We start from the raw sequence: 17,974 nt of genomic DNA, 5'->3' as shown, positions 1-17,974 counted from the left end.
ACAAATATCGAAAAATTGGCTAAAAACCTTGATATCTTCACCTTCAACTGAGCACTTTTTCACAGAGGGGGGGGTCGCTTTTTCCCGATATTTTCGAAAGTAATCCTCTCCTTTCGATTTTCTAGCCTTAATTAAAATCCATGCCACTTCCGTTTTGGCGGTGGTTATAACAGCAAAGATGTCAGGTTTTTTTCCCGTTCTTTTCGTCCTTTGCGGTACGGATTTGAGCCTGCCTTCCTACTACCAAATTTTTTTTTGCTCAACATACGCATACAAACACCCGGGCAACACCGGGCACCCATGCTAATATACTAATAAAGGATTTTCCACAAATATAGTTGAAGTTAACGAATACCTCAGCATGTTTGAAAAAGATATCTATTTTTGGTTTTAAGACAAAATCAATCACCTTGAGAAATGTGAGATGCCCACGAAGGTTAAATGTAAAGGAAATATTCAACCAGTCGTTTTTTTAATCTAAACAAATCTATTATTCGCATCATATTAGCGAGGAATTAATTAACTGGGAGTTTTATCAAAAGTAGAATACAACTGGTGGGTCTGATCTACGATTAGATGTTTTTATTTAAAGGACATCCTAAGGCTGGAGTTAAGGAAAACTAAAAAGACTGATGAACAAAAGATTACCAAACCGTTTGAAAATTAAGAACACTTAAATAAAGTGACAAAGAGACGTTTTAAAGTTAGTGAAACGTTTTTTTTTTTTTTCTAAAAAAAAAACTCACTGGGTAACAGATACAATAGATAAACGAATTAGGAACATGATAAGTTCATGAATAAAGACCCCAAGTTCATCCATAAAAAAAAACATCTGAACCAATTAACATTTAGAAAATAATCCTCCAGAAAAAGACATCTAATGAATAATGAATGTCATATTCAATACATATTGGGTTCTGATACCATGTCGCAGAACATTCAAGAAGATTCAAACAAAAACGAAAGATCACCGGCTTAAGTGCGATAAGTCTCAAAATTTAATTTTGACCACCGCCTGTGGATGAACTGATTAGTTTGAAAAAATATAATCAATGTAATGTATTATTCGCTAGATGAGATAAAGTTTTAATAACTCAATAATAAAACGCCATAAGTTACCAAATGTGTCATAAATTTAATTTTGTCTGTCGCCTGTGGTTTATAGAATTTGTGTTTTAATATGAGAATTGCTAAGAGCACCTGTTGGATATTATTGATTACTAAACAGACAAAAAAGTTTTCGACTCGATCTTTCACAAACATAGTTTGAGTTTTTACATTTTTGACTTTGAACATCTTTTTGACTTTATTTTGTATAAATCATGCAATACACATTGCCAGTGAGTCTAAAAGTGCTGCTCTTATTAAAGGGCTAGATTTATACTAGAATCTTAAGTAGATGTTTGTTCACATTACATTTTCAACAGGACGGATATGAAACTAGTTGATAACAAACATACGCAAGTTGCCCAGATAAAAAGAAAGAGTTGATAAGATAGTGTTCAATTTACTAGTCAGAAAATAAGGACAAACCATGCAGGTCCCTGTCGTCTTACCTCTTTATCTAGCTAATAGATAAAGAGTGCAAGTAATAGGTGGAGCCAATATCGATCCATTTATGATTTTTTCCGCTTCGCTACATGCGTAATTTCAAGCGAGCTGATGCATTATTGATTCGTTTAAAAAAACAATTCGCAACATTAATAAATTAGTGAAAACAGAGTTATGTAAAGATCAATAGAAAACTATTTGTTTTATTTTTAGTCGCGTTTAAGCAACTCTATAAGTAACTCCGTCGGTCCGTCGGTCGGTCTGTCGGTCGGTCGGTCTACTTTTGTGCTTGGCCTTTTTGTGTTATCAAAGGTCTGTTGTTAATAGATGTTGTTCTTAACTTTTGAAGTTTTTCTTGGCCTTTTGGCCAAGATCAAAGTGTAATTGTCGGAAGCGGGTAGTGCTAATGGGAGATTGGAACGACATCTTAGACCCCGAGATAGATAAGGTAGGAGGCGATGTTAGAGTCCAGCCTAGCTGATCTGATGGCTAGATGCGGTCTTGTCGACAGGTTTCGGGTCGAGCATCCGGGGCGGGAGATGTGGACGTGGACCAATAGCGTTTCCTCCTATCCAAACACTTACTGGGACAGCATGTTAGTTAGGAGAGGCGAAGTAGACTTCTTTTCTTGTTCCAAGTTCACTTGGCTAGGCCAGATGGACCATAAACTAGTTATGTCCCGGCTGAAGCTAGGAAATAGGCCTAAATTAGTGGCTCCCTGGAAGTTAAACACCTCCCTTCTGGAGACACAAGACTTCCAAGAGAAGGTAATAGAATTAATTCAAAAAGCACTAGTGGGGGCGGTTACCGGGAGTAAGTGGTGGGTAGGTCTAAAAGCCAAAATTAGAACCTTCTCCATCAAGTATGCCCAGCGCCTCGCACTAGATAAGGCCAAGACGAAGAAGAAGCTAGAGCAGAAACTAGCCCGGGCTACGGGGAAGGGTGATCGGGTTAGTCAGGAACTAGCTAAGCAGGACCTTCTGAGTGAGAATAGCGAGCGTTATGAAGGTCAAGTAGTCAGAGCTAGACTTAGAAAGGTAGGCAATGAAGCATGAGGCGTGGCCCGGACAAGTACATTGCAAAGGTAAGACATCCGGATGGACGCACCCTGGAATCGACTCGGGAGATCTGCGAGGGGTTTCGAGAACATTTCGAGGAGCGTTTTACTTGGAGACAAAGAAATACAAACTAACCCCCATTCTTACCCACAAAATTCTCTTTTCTCCATTCACCCCCATCTAGAGGGCATCCCCACTTAGAGACTGACTCGCAAAAGCGAGGTTCCTTTTACAAACCTAGTGGAACGGGCAGTCTATCAACTAGACGGGGTTGGGAGGGTCCTACTAATCACCTTTTTTTCCCTGCCCTCGACACAAATGTTATCTTTTTTTTTTGTTTTTACACGCCAATAAAAATGTTTTAAAAATTGGGAGTTAAGTAGGACGTCCCCCAATATGAAAGGGTGAATGCGGTATTATGGTGAAAGAAGATACTAGCTGGGAGAAACTTTTGATTTTGTTTAGTTCTGGAGTGACAAGGATGACCAACAACCCCCACAATCCACCCTTTTGAGTTGGCCATGTGCCTAAGTTTTTTGTTCATTGTTGACTTTCAATGTATTTTTAACATGAATAAAGGATTTAATATCTCAAAGTGTAGTATCTGTTCTGGAAGATACTGCAAGCAAAGACCATATGTGGGGGCAGCTCCACATATAAGACCTTGGTCAATGTAGGGGAAACCCTTAATATCAATTGTAACTATCCAGCTCCCCTACTCCCTGGGGAGTTGGCCCCCATTTTCCCTTCACTCCTCACATTAAAAATTGGCGTTGTGCCTAATTTGCTCGGTGAGGGAGCAAATAAATACCATTTTCTTGGCCTTTTGGCCAAGATCAAAGTGTAGTATCTGTTCTCTCTACATGTTGTGCTTATTGTGATATAAAGTGGGAGATCACTTTTCTGTATTAATTTAATGCAAAATGATCACCCACTTTACAACCAGTCAGTCTCAAAGCCATTCAAGTCATTCTCTAGATCATTCAAGTTGTTTTTGAAGGATTCCAGTTATTTTTTAAGCATTCAAGTCATTCTTAAGGTCATTCAATTCATCCTTAAATTAAAGTCATTTACTTTTATTTATTAAAGTCATTTCAACCCATTTTTCGGTCATTTTAGTTTATCCTTAAGAATTTCAATGTCAATCCTACATTCATGCATTCACTCATTACACGAGAGCACGCGTCTAATGGCTATCGGCCGTGTTATTATTCAGACTACTTTTCCCATTGTTGATGATGATATTCTCGCTAGATTTCTGTTGACGTCTTTTCAAGGATCAGTGGCACAACCTATATGTGTTAAACGATAATCAGTCTTTAGTGAAAGTCTTCTGTAGGTTGAAAGTTCAAGCTCCAGTGCCGTCGATACTAAGAAACTTCCATACGGTTATGATTTAGAACAAGTTACTTCAGCAGATTAAATAGAGTTTCATTCGAAATTTCTATACAAATTTCATAGTTAGGTTCTCGTCTGAATTTTCCAGTAAGAGCGCCTCAGGCGATCAGCAATAAATTAGCCGCTCATCATAGAGAAAGTGGACGAGAACGATATCTCAACCCGACAGCAACAAAGTCACTGTGGGACTGATTGTCAGGTACGTATCGCTTACTGATACGAACACCAACCAAGCTGTGCCAATTGTTAGTATTAAAAAATGTATATGAAAAGTAAGCTACACAGAAGCGGCCATGTTTCATTCTCGCACTTTATCATCAGAAAAGTTTGAATGAGGAAAAACTAACCAAAGACATAATGCAAACCAAACTGCTTGAGGGAGACCTTCAGATTGTCCTTGAGTCGTTTCCGCTCTCCTCCTACGGGTCCTTTTCCTTTGGACAGTTCACCATAAAGGAGCTGTTTTGGGAGCATTGAGTCAGGAATGCGGTATATATGATCTGCCGAAGGATCCATCATTTAATATTGAATGAAATTACAAATTCATATTATCTATTAAAAATAAATGAACAAATTAAAAAACAAAACTGGATTCATTGTTGCAGGTTCAAAGATAAATATAGAAATATTTGAGGTCACTGGAGTATTCATATTTTAAAAATACATTTTCTAAAAAAAGAAGAATATCTAAGTAAAGAATGTATAAAAAAGGATGCATTTAAATAGTTATTAGTATCAATATTTTTTAGATCAAATCTAATTTTACATGGTTTTAATTTATTAAAAATGTTTGCCGTTTTACAGCTGTTATTAAGCAACGCACTTTCGTAATAAGAATACAGCATCAAAAGTTTCTTTATTATGAAATACCGGATTACAATTATTATTTGTTAGCAATAGTTTTCTTTTAAGAACACAACCGATAGCAGATTTTTTATTATTTCACCTCATATTGAGAATGTTATTTTTAACTTTTCTTGCAACGCAGAACTTGTAAACATGATAATAATTGAAATTATTTAGTCGAAAAAAAAAAAAAAGAACACTGCTGACTAGTGATATATCTCACCTATGATAGGGCAGGTGAATACCGCTATATTTATACGTCTTTACAAAATAAAAATTATGTTATAACTTGAGTATTTTACTAAAAATATACTAAAATTATGAATGCGAATTAATTCCATCTTCTGGTATTTGGAATAATATGTATTCATTATTTTTATATTTCAAGAATTCTAATATATCATCTATAGTATCATTTTATAAAAGAATTCTATTATATCATCTATAGTATCATTTTATAAAAGAATTCCATTATATCATCTATAGTATCATTTTATAAAAGAATTCTATTATATAATCTATACTATTTATAAAAGAATTCTAATATATCATCTATAGTATCATTTTATAAAAGAATTCTATTATATCATCTATAGTATCATTTTATAAAAGAATTCTATTATATCATCTATAGTATCATTTTATAAAATAATTCTATTATATCATCTATAGTATCATTTTATAAAAGAATTCTATTATATCATCTATAGTATCATTTTATAAAAGAATTCTATTATATCATCTATAGTATCATTTTATAAAATAATTCTATTATATCATCTATAGTATCATTTTGTAAAAGAATTCTATTATATCATCTATAGTACCATTTTATAAAATAATTCTATTATATCATCTATAGTATCATTTTATAAAAGAATTCTATTATATCATCTATAGTATCATTTTGTAAAAGAATTCTATTATATCATCTATAGTATCTGTTGTTTGCAGGTTGAACCAAATAACGTATAAGGCAATACAAATGAAGACTCAACAAACAAAGGTAGATCAATAAGAAGTGTATTATGAAAACTATATTTACAGTATATTTACATAATGGTTGTCAGGTAAGATAGTCTTGGCTGGAGAACATATCTGCTCTCGGCTCGGCCTTCGGTGGCTTATGGTTAACACACACTCAGACTAACAGAGTCTTGTTATTTATGTGTGATATTATCCACATATGTAAATGAGTGGGTGCCACCACAACACCCTCCTCCCAAGATTTGAAGTCACACAGATTTCAATATCTTTTTCTCTTGGGATTTAACATTAATGGTTCATCAAACTTTCTTTTTCTACCTGATCTTCGGGGCTCAGGTGTATATTGAGGCGGTTCCAAATTAAAGGATTCGTATATGATGTCCATGGTTTCCTCCTCTTCGACTGCTGTTGTATAATCACCATCTTGAATGTGGCGTTTTTTTATTTGGTTCAGGTGCCTTTTATGTATATTTTGTGGACCTTTAATCATGTATGTACAATCACCAATGCGTTTATTCACTACTCCACATTCCCAGTAAGAGGTGTTATTCCTGTAGCTCTTGAAATATACTCGATCTCCCGAGTTATATTTCTTTCTTATCATGTGTGTAGTGTTTCAGACAATTGCCTGTCTTGGCAATAGTTTATCAAACGCCGATTTCACCTTTCTGGCAAACATTAAATCAGGTGGTGATATGTTTGACGGTGTATTAGGGTGCGGTGTTATCCTATATATTTGCAAAAATTGTTGCAAAGCTTTTTCGGTTGGTATCCCAATGGATTTTTTCAACGCTCGTTTTAACGTGTTCACGAACCTCTCCGCGAGGACATTTGACCTTGGATAGTACGGAGGAGTAGTTATATGCTTTACTTGGAACGTGTCACAAAATTCCTTAAAGTCTGTGGATGTGAATTGAGTTCCATTGTCAGTGACCAGTGTGTCTGGTACACCAAATCGTGCAAATAACTCGTGTAGGAATCATATTGAGTTGTTCGTTGTTGTATTCCTGCAACGCATTACCTCAGGCCATTTTGCGTAACTATCTACTACAATTAAGTAGTAATTTTCTCCTAATGGACCAGCGAAGTCCATGTGGATTCTCGACCATGGGTGGTCGATTTTCGGCCAAGGTTTGTGTACTATAGGTGGGGATTTTGCCGCTAACTGGCATCCTTTACACCTATTTATTGTTGTAGCTATGTCGATGTCCATGTTACGCCAGTGTACGTAGCTTCTCATTAGAGACTTCATCCGATTTATCCCCGGATGTCTTCTGTGGAAGTCTCTCAAAATCCTCTTCTGCAACGTTTTAGGTATTACTACTCTCTCGTTACATATGGAAAAAATTTTCTGAATCTTTTTGTCATTCATAATTTTTTCTTTTATATCATTTTTATGTATTCATCTTTATAGGCTTCTCTTTTAATGCCCGACAATGTTACCGGTAGTTCTTTAATGATGTTTGCTACCATATTTTTCACTTCGACATTTGTTCGAATTGCTGCAATCACTGATTCTTCCAAATTATGTTTCTGTGGTATCAGTCTTGAAAGTCCATCCGCATGGCAAATCTTTTTCGATGCTAGATGTTGTATCTGGAAATCGTAATTCAGTAGGATCGTACCCCAGCGCAGCAATCTATTTGCAGTGTATACAGGCAATCCTTTTTTTTGATCCGTAGATTGTGACTAATGGTTTATGGTCGGTTTCAAGTATAAAATGTCTACCATATAAATATCGGTGGAACTTTGTAACTGCAAAGATTATACTCAAGGCTTCTTTTTCAATCTCTGAATATGCCTTCTCTGCTGGAAGCAGCGTTCTCGAAGCATGAGCTATCGGCTTTCTAGATCCATTAGGCATGATATGTTGAATGCATGCTCCTAAGCCGTAGGAACTAGCGTCAATAGCGATGACTATATTTAATTTTGTGTCATAGTGAGTTAGAAATAATTCAGATGTTAGTGCGCTCTTTATTTTGTCAAAAGCGGTTTGACATTCTTGCGTCCAGTTCCAAGGTGTGTCCTTTTTTAGCAGCTTATTTAAGGGAGCTCGCAAATTATGCATCCCTTCAATAAAAGATTTGGTAATAATTTGCGAGTCCTAAGAAACTCTGCAAGGTTGTTACGTTATTAGGTGTTTTTTTATTGCCGTAGATTTTTCTGGGTCTGGACATCGGCCATGTTTATTTATTATATGTCCAAGATACTTAATTTCGCTCATACAAAAGTCGCATTTTTTTTCTTTTACTTTAAACGCGAATTCTTGTATTCGAGTGAATACTTGTTTCAAATGCTCCTTATGTTCTTCTAGGGATTTGCTCCTGATAACAATGTCGTCCAGGTATGCACATGCGCACTCAATACCACTTAGCATGGTATCCATCGCTTGCTGAAAGATGGCAAGCGCTACTTTGATGCCAAAGGGCAACCGGTTGTATTTGTACAATCTCTTATGCATGTTGATGCATAGTACTTTTGAACAATTCTCCTCGACCGGTATTTTAAATACGCGTCGCTCAAGTCTATCTTGGAGAAGATATTACCACCATTCAACTTTGTGAATATTTCCTCTGAGCTTGGTAGAGGGTAATGGTAATCTTGTAATATGGAGTTTAGACCTGTCGAAAAGTCTGCGCACACTCTGATTTCATCATTCTTTTTCTTTACATATACGGTGGGGTGGGGTGCCCAGTCGCTGTGTTCTATTTTTGATAGTATGCCTATCTGTTCCAATCTGTCTAATTCTTTATTAATCTTTTCCAACCCAGCGAACGGAACGTTTAACTTTTTTCTAAAAATTGGGCTGGTGTTTTCTTTAAGTTCAAACGAGGCCTTGAATTTTTTTTAATTCCTCTTTTATATTTCCTGTTGTTGGAGTGGTACATTCAATTTTTTTACAGAATGTATTGATTGGCTTATCCCACAGTCCAAATTTCTCAATCAAATTTATTCCAAACAGATTTTCGCTATTTTTCAATACTAACATTTTTGATTTCTTCGTAATCCCTTTTAATTTTATCGGAAGGATAACTTCTCCCTCAAATTGTATCTCACCACCAATTACCGTCCGAGCTGATTTACTTGTTTTCATCATGGTTGGTTTACCCAACCTTTTCCATGTATTCAAGTTTATTATAGAAATATCGGATCCTGAATCCAGTTGTAATTTTATTGGCGTTTTAAATATTTCCACTTTTATGTATTTTCGCCGATTTTTGTCTAATTTTTCATTTGATTTTGTTTGCTGTACTCTCTTTCTGGTGAAATCTTTATATCTGCAACAATCGCTTTTGTGTCCGACTTTCTTGCAAATGTAGCATTTTTTCTTCTTATAAGGGCAATCTGATTCCCAATGTCTTTCTGCGCATCTCTTACAGTTATATCTGGGAAGAGACTTATATTCTTTACTATAATTATAATTATTATATTTGGAATATCTTGTTCCATTTTGACTGCTTTTATTTGTATAATTCTTGGTTGGTGTGTATGGTTTTCTAACCTTTCTTACATATGCTACTCCGGATTCTTCTATCTTTTTTAATCCTTTTTTAGTGTAATGGCCCTCTCACAATCCTCTGCTGATTTCTGAAGTGTTAAATCTTGCTCAGATTCCAGCTTAGACAACAGTCGTCTGCGTATTTCTGCATTTTTAGTGGAAACTAACCCTTGTGCGAAGATTAGGCATTTGAAATATTCTACTGTTAGTTCCGCTAGCTTAAAATTATCACAGTTTTTATTGACAACTGATGCGTATGTCAAATAATCTTGGTTGTCCATCTTCCTTAGATTCATACACAACCATCTCTTATGTAAAAGAGATATATTTGGATTGAATAATTCTTTTAGTAACTTTACAACTTCCATGAAATCTAATTCCGTAGATTTTTAGGTAATATATAGCCTACGAATTTACTGTGTTCTGCTACACCCAACTTTCTGAGTAAGAGGCTCACTTTCTGGCTATTTGGCCAACTTTTGTAGTCGACACTTTCTTGATTATACTTTAGTAGTTCCAGTGTTTTAGCAAAACGTTCATTTTGCCTTTACTCATGTTCAAATTGTAATTTCTTCTGCCTTTTTTTTCGTATGTTACTTTCTTGTACGTTTGCTCTTCGTAATTTAGTAATACGAATCTGTTTGTCGTTTTACAACAACAAAAAATATTCACTTCCACAGTTTGTTGTTTTTTTTTTCAAGACGGATTCCATGCCATGCTCGAGTTTTTTTCTTTTTTTTTTCTTTAAGACTGCAATTAGCGGTTTTGGTTTGTCTTTTTTTTTTCCCGACTAGTATTTTAGTAAATACAATACTATTAATCGAGGTTACTTTTTTCCGACTTGAGTCGAACTTCTGTTTAGCATGAAATCCGTTTGTATGACTATTTCGTTCGTCAAAACTTGTATTCCTTAGAAAGGTCAACCGTTGCGTTTTTTTAGTGAGTTCTTTCCATTTCTTCGTCAAACTGTTATATTTGACGATCATCTTCGTCGCCAACTGTTATATTTGACGTCCATCCTCGTCGCCAACTGTTATGTTTGCAGGTTGAGCCAAATAACGTATAAGGCAATACAAATGAAGACTCAACAAACAAAGGTAGATCAATAAGAAGTGTATTATAAAAACTATATTTACAGTATATTTACATAATGGTTGTCAGGTAAGAGAGTCTTGTCTGGAGAACATATCTGCTCTCGGCTCGGCCTTCGGTGACTTCTGGTTAACACACACTCAGACTAACCGAGTCTTGTTATTTATGTGTGATATTATCCACATATGTAAATGAGTAGGTGCACCCACAACAGTATCATTTAATAAAAGAATTCTATTATATCATCTATTATATTATTTTATAAAAGAATTCTATTATATCATTCATAGTATCATTTTATAAAAGAATTCTATTATATCATCTATAGTATCATTTTATAAAAGAATTCTATTATATCATCTATAGTCTAATTTTATAAAAGAATTCTATTATATCATCTATAGTATCATTTTATAAAATAATTCTATTATATCATCTATAGTATCATTTTATAAAAGAATTCTATTATATCATCTATAGTATCATTTTATAAAATAATTCTATTATATCATCTATAGTATCATTTTATAAAAGAATTCTATTATATCATCTATAGTATCATTTTATAAAATAATTCTATTATATCATCTATAGTATCATTTTATAAAATAATTCTATTATATCATCTATAGTATAATTTTATAAAATAATTCTATTATATCATCTATAGTATCATTTTATAAAAGAATTCTATTATATCATCTATAGTATCATTTTATAAAAGAATTCTATTATATCATCTATAGTATCATTTTATAAAAGTTTATGCCGAAAGTAACTAAACGAATTTACAATTTTTTAAAAACATTCGTACAGAGAATAATTCGTTTTTATGGTAAGCGACCCCCATATTTTCTATAGTGCATACATATTTAAAAAAAATGAAGTTGTTTTAAGTATAAATACTTTTATCCATTTGCTATTTTGTCACCTTAAAGCTAAGTGTAAGTTTTCTTAAAATGTGATGGAAACAAAAGGATAATTTTCATTTTTTTGAAAGGTAAAAGAAGGAATAATAAAGCAGAAGAATTCTATTATGTTTAACAATGTTTACTTACACGCATATATATATATATATATATATATATATATATATATATATATATATATATATATATATATATATATATATATATGAGTGTGTGTGTGTGTGTGTGTGTGTGTTAAGAATTATTTTTCTCACCCTCTATGTTTTCTTTTAAACCAATAAAGGTCTAACCTTATGTTACATGACTCGGCTGATTGATTCCATGATAGACGCAACATTTGTGGATGCACATTTCGTCGTCATTTTCTCAATCGATGTTGTGTTATGTGACACTAATTATTAGCTTCAAACGATTGCGTGTAGTTGTATGTCTCTTAAAGAGTTATATCCAAAGAAGGTATCAGGACTGTCTTTTCTCATTCAAACAGATATCCGAATTGTTAACGTTGAAACAAGTTAATACAATAAATCTAAATGTTACTAAATATCGAGAATATAAATAATTAATTATATAAAATCTACATTATTTGCATTTTGAGCCCTTTCTGATTGTGACTTGAAATAACAAACTCATATAATTTCACATGATATGTCGCATAAACGATGCCAAATACGTTTGCTTGTTTAGTAAGTAGAAGTTTCTTATGATTAAGCGCATGTGACCATATAGTAAAAATCGATTGAATTAAATCAAATAAAGTTATCAATTTTTCTTTAGTAATTCAAGAAGTAATGTTTGAATTAATCTATCGATTGTCCCAACCTTTTAAAGGTGGGGGTCATCTTTGGAAAACTTTACCCTTTCAACAACTATGTTTTAACCCCACATGTCACGGGAAATTTGATAGCATGTTTGGCTCAGGTTTTCAACTGCAAAGCAGAATGTAACCAATAAACATACCGGACGCTGGTGTTAATCTTTAATGTAATTTTTTCTTTTCTTTTTAATAGCTTATTCTGTTTGATTTGACATTTAATGCGTCTACTGTTAACGCTCGAAAGACACTGGTGTCGGCCGTTTCCAGAGGAGATTACATGTAAGTCTGAATGCTTTTTTTTATTTGTTATACATGCAGATTATAACTAGACACACGTACTCTATGGAAAGATCCAGATGTCTATCTGGCGACGGGCACCATTTCATATTCTGTTGAATGATCATCTCCACGAAGTTTCGTTTCTCGAAACACTCGTCAACCATATTTTTGATTATCTGTGGTGGTTCCTCAGCTACAAAAAGAAAATGTTGAATAATATTATCCTAAAAACTATTAGAATTTTATGACTTTAATTTTCCCACTGTTTGTGTTAATACCATTTCTTACCATGTTCAATAATCATTGGTTGATACAGTTTCAATGAATCATATTTCCAACCTAATAATGTCTGCTTACGCTGTAGCTGATTGTTTCGTCGTCTTTTCTACAGAGTCCGCATTTAATGTTTTGAGTTTGTCTATCTTGCATTTCATGTAGCTGGAGAAAGTTGTTTTATTAGTCACAAAAATTATTATCCGTGATTGCTCACTGATAATAATCGGTGCCTTCCTCTATTTTGTAAGATTTTAAATATAAATAATTTTCCATTATCGCATCAGTCGTTTACCATCAATGTTTCACTGACAATGATTCTAAGTTTTCTTTTGGGTTTGGATGTTATAACGCCCAGTACTCAAATCCAAGGTAGGTTGCTGCTCTCCCTTCTCGGTCTTTCCATACTGCTTAACTCTTCACGACTTTGTTATTCTAGTTCGCCGCATTCATTTCATAGTTTACTGTTTCGTTTTGTCGACAAAGTTTAAATCTATCGTTTTCGGGGATTTTGTCTAATTTCTCTGAAACTGTTAGTAGTCATTCTGTATTATTATTATTATTATTATTATTATTATTATTATTATTATTATTATTATTATTATTATTATTATTATTATTGTTGTTGTTGTTGTTGTTATTATTATTATTGTTATTGTTGTTGTTGTTTTTTATTGTTGTTGCTGTCGTTGTTTTGTTGTGGTTGTTGTTGTGGTTGGTGTAATCTTTTTCTTCTTATTACTACTGTTGTTATATTGCTGAAATTCTTATTGTTGTTAATTTTATTGTTGGTATTATTATCATTATTATTATTATTATTATTATTATTATTATTACTATTATTATTATTATTATTATTATTATTATTATTATTATTATTTTGTTATTGTTATTGTTGTTGCTGGAATTCTTGTTGTCTGTTACTATTATTATTATGCTGCTGTAATTTTTATTGATATTGTTGTCATTATTATTGTTGTTTTTATTATTATTTTTATTATTTTGTCCTTATTATTGCCATTATTATTCGTCTTCTTAAATCTCAGCTAACTCAACAACAACTGCAACAAGATGGCTTCATTCTTTCAGCAATACAAAACTCCTTTTAAAATCCTCAGAAATTAAGACACTTGCAGGATCTAAATTGACAGATTCAAGAGAGAAAATATATGGTTAACCAATGCAAATATAACACTTCATGTAGTATACAGGAATTAACTAACTTAATGACAAATTATATATTACGAGATTAGAGGATAAATATAAGCTTTAAATAAAAAGCACGAAACATTAATTGTAGACAATATAAATAACATCTTCTTAGCAACTTAAATGATCTGTTATAAATTTTACGTTAGCTTTAATACTTATGTATAAATCATGCTAATCCTATATTATTTGATTATTAACTTCATATAGATTTTTGATTATCATAATAATTATTATAATTTTTAGCTTTAGTCGTAGTATATTTTTATCCCAATTTAGGAACTTCAACATAATCTACATCAGATTAATATACAGATTTTTATGTAACTGGTTCATGTATCCCTTGTTACTTTACGGCCTTACTCACTCTGACTTACACAGTATTGTGCATTATAACACTTTTCTCCTTGTTCTATCACCTTTTTATTCTTTCCATCCATAATAATTTAAATGCTTGATCAAAATGTTGCCCGATATTTTATCTTATCAATATATATTTAGTTTCATATATTACATCCCCAGTCATCTCTCCACAGCAATTTTTACATTTGTATATTTTTTATAACTTATTTTCTTTAAGAGTTTCGTTATTTTATCATTTTATTTTATCGTTATTTTATTCTTTCATTTTATCGTTATTTTATTCTTTAATTTTATCGTTATTTTATTATTTTATTTTATCGTTATTTTATTATTTTATTTTATCATTATTTTATTATTTTATTTCATCGTTATTTTATCATTTTATTTTATCGTTATTTTATTATTTTATTTTATCGTTATTTTATTATTTTATTTTATCATTATTTTATTATTTTATTTTATCGTTATTTTATTATTTTATTTTATCGTTATTTTATTATTTTATTTATCGTGATTTTATCATTTAATTTTATCATTATTTTATCATTTTATTTTATCGTTATTTTATTATTTTATTTATCGTTATTTTATGATTTTATTTTATCGTTATTTTATCATTTTATTTTATCGTTATTACATTATTTTATTTTATCGTTATTTTATCATTTTATTTTATCATCATTACATTATTTTATTTTATCGTTATTTTATCATTTTATTTTATCGTTATTTTATCATTTTATTTTATCGTTATTTTATCATTTTATTTTATCGTTATTTTATCATTTTATTTTATCGTTATTTTATCATTTTATTTTATCGTTATTTTATTATTTTATTTTATCATTATTTAAATATTTTATTTTATCGTTATTTTATCATTTTATTTTATCGTTATTTTATTATTTTATTTTATCGCTATTTTATTATTTTATTTTATCGTTATTTTATCATTTTATTTTATCGTTATTTTATTATTTTATTTTATCGTTATTTTATTATTTTATTTTATCGTTATTTTATCATTTTATTTTATCGTTATTACATTATTTTCTTTTATCGTTATTTTATCATTTTATTTTATCATTATTTTATCATTTTATTTTATCGTTATTTTATTATTTTATTTTATCGTTATTTTATTATTTTATTTTATCGTTATTTTATCATTTTATTTTATCGTTATTTTATTATTAAATTTTATCGTTATTTTATCATTTTATTTTATCGTTATTTTATCATTTTATTTTATCGTTATTTTATTATTTTATTTTATCGTTATTTTATCATTTAATTTTATCATTATTTTATCATTTTATTTTATCATTATTTTATCATTTTATTTTATCGTTATTTTATCATTTTATTTTATCGTTATTACATTATTTTATTTTATCATTATTTTATTATTTTATTTTATCGTTATTTTATAATTATATTTTATCGTTATTTTATCATTTTATTTTATCGTTATTTTATTATTTTATTTTATCGTTATTTTATTATTTTATTTTATCGTTATTTTATTATTTTATTTTATCGTTATTTTATTATTTTATTTTATCGTTATTTTATTATTTTATTTTATCGTTATTTTATCATTTTATTTTATCGTTATTTTATCATTTTATTTTATCGTTATTTTATTATTTTATTTTATCGTTATTTTATCATTTTATTTTATCGTTATTTTATCATTTTATTTTATCGTTATTTTATCATTTTATTTTATCGTTATTTTATTATTTAATTTTATCGTTATTATATTATTTTATTTTATCGTTATGTTATTATTTTATTTTATCGTTATTTTATCATTTTATTTTATCGTAATTACATTATTTTATTTTATCTTTATTTTATTATTTTATTTTATCGTTATTTTATCATTTTATTTTATCGTTATTTTATCATTTTATTTTATCGTTATTTTATTATTTTATTTTATCCTTATTTTATCATTTTATTTTATCGTTATTTTATTATTTTATTTTATCATTATTTTATTATTTTATTTTATCGTTATTTTATCATTTTATTTTATCGTTATTTTATTATTTTATTTTATCGCTATTTTATTATTTTATTTTATCGTTATTTTATTATTTTATTTTATCGTTATTTTATTTTTTTCTTTTATCGTTATTTTATCATTTTATTTGATCATTATTTTATCATTTTATTTTATCGTTATTTTATTATTTTATTTTATCGTTATTTTATTTTTTTCTTTTATCGTTATTTTATCATTTTATTTGATCATTATTTTATCATTTTATTTTATCGTTATTTTATTATTTTATTTTATCGTTATTTTATTTTTTTCTTTTATCGTTTTTTTATCATTTTATTTGATCATTATTTTATCATTTTATTTTATCGTTATTTTATTATTTTATTTTATCGTTATTTTATTTTTTTCTTTTATCGTTTTTTTATCATTTTATTTGATCATTATTTTATCATTTTATTTTATCGTTATTTTATTATTTTATTTTATCGTTATTTTATCATTTTATTTTATCGTTATTTTATTATTAAATTTTATCGTTATTTTATCATTTTATTTTATCGTTATTTTATCATTTTATTTTATCGTTATTTTATTATTTTATTTTATCGTTATTTTATCATTTAATTTTATCATTATTTTATAATTTTATTTTATCATTATTCTATCATTTTATTTTATCGTTATTTTATTATTTTATTTTATCGTTATTACATTATTTTATTTTATCATTATTTTATTATTTTATTTTATCGTTATTTTATCATTTTATTTTATCGTTATTTTATCATTTTATTTTATCGTTATTTTATTATTTTATTTTATCGTTATTTTATTATTTTATTTTATCGTTATTTTATTATTTTATTTTATCGTTATTTTATTATTTTATTTTATCGTTATTTTATTATTTTATTTTATCGTTATTTTATCATTTTATTTTATCGTTATTTTATCATTTTATTTTATCGTTATTTTATTATTTTATTTTATCGTTATTTTATCATTTTATTTTATCGTTATTTTATTATTTTATTTTATCGTTATTTTATTATTTTATTTTATCGTTATTTTATCATTTTATTTTATCGTTATTTTATTATTTTATTTTATCGTTATTTTATTATTTTATTTTATCGTTATTTTATCATTTTATTTTATCGTTATTTTATCATTTTATTTTATCGTTATTTTATTATTTTATTTTATCGTTATTTTATCATTTTATTTTATCGTTATTTTATCATTTTATTTTATCGTTATTTTATCATTTTATTTTATCGTTTTTTTATTATTTTATTTTATCGTTATTTTATTATTTTATTTTATCGTTATTTTATTATTTTATTTTATCGTTATTTTATCATTTTATTTTATCGTTATTTTATCATTTTATTTTATCGTTATTTTATTATTTTATTTTATCGTTATTTTATCATTTTATTTTATCGTTATTTTATCATTTTATTTTATCGTTATTTTATCATTTTATTTTATCGTTATTTTATTATTTAATTTTATCGTTATTATATTATTTTATTTTATCGTTATGTTATTATTTTATTTTATCGTTATTTTATCATTTTATTTTATCGTAATTACATTATTTTATTTTATCTTTATTTTATTATTTTATTTTATCGTTATTTTATCATTTTATTT

The 17,974-nt window shown here is 28.7% G+C and overlaps 1 protein-coding gene and 1 pseudogene across 6 annotated transcripts in view; both read left to right on the top strand.

Annotated features, from left to right (window-relative positions):
- The window catches only part of LOC145258264 (carbohydrate sulfotransferase 1-like), a 209,328-nt gene that overhangs the window by 63,981 nt on the left and 127,373 nt on the right, over nt 1–17,974 (top strand). For 5 of the 6 annotated variants that reach the window (XM_080116251.1, XM_080116250.1, XM_080116252.1 and 2 more), the window contains exon 2: nt 12,371–12,456. The gene's annotated coding sequence lies outside the window, so the exon portion shown is untranslated. Of the gene's footprint in view, nt 1–11,724; nt 11,817–12,370; nt 12,457–17,974 lie in introns of those variants that run through there. The other variant, XM_080116247.1, reaches the window with a different exon arrangement.
- LOC145258459 (U2 spliceosomal RNA) lies at nt 3,420–3,545 on the top strand (annotated as a pseudogene).

Source organism: Euprymna scolopes, chromosome 33 (assembly GCF_053919585.1).
Source record: "Euprymna scolopes isolate OS-2025 chromosome 33, ASM5391958v1, whole genome shotgun sequence".
Taxonomy (NCBI): Eukaryota; Metazoa; Mollusca; class Cephalopoda; order Sepiida; family Sepiolidae; genus Euprymna; species Euprymna scolopes.
This window is presented reverse-complemented; position numbering and strand designations above follow the sequence as displayed.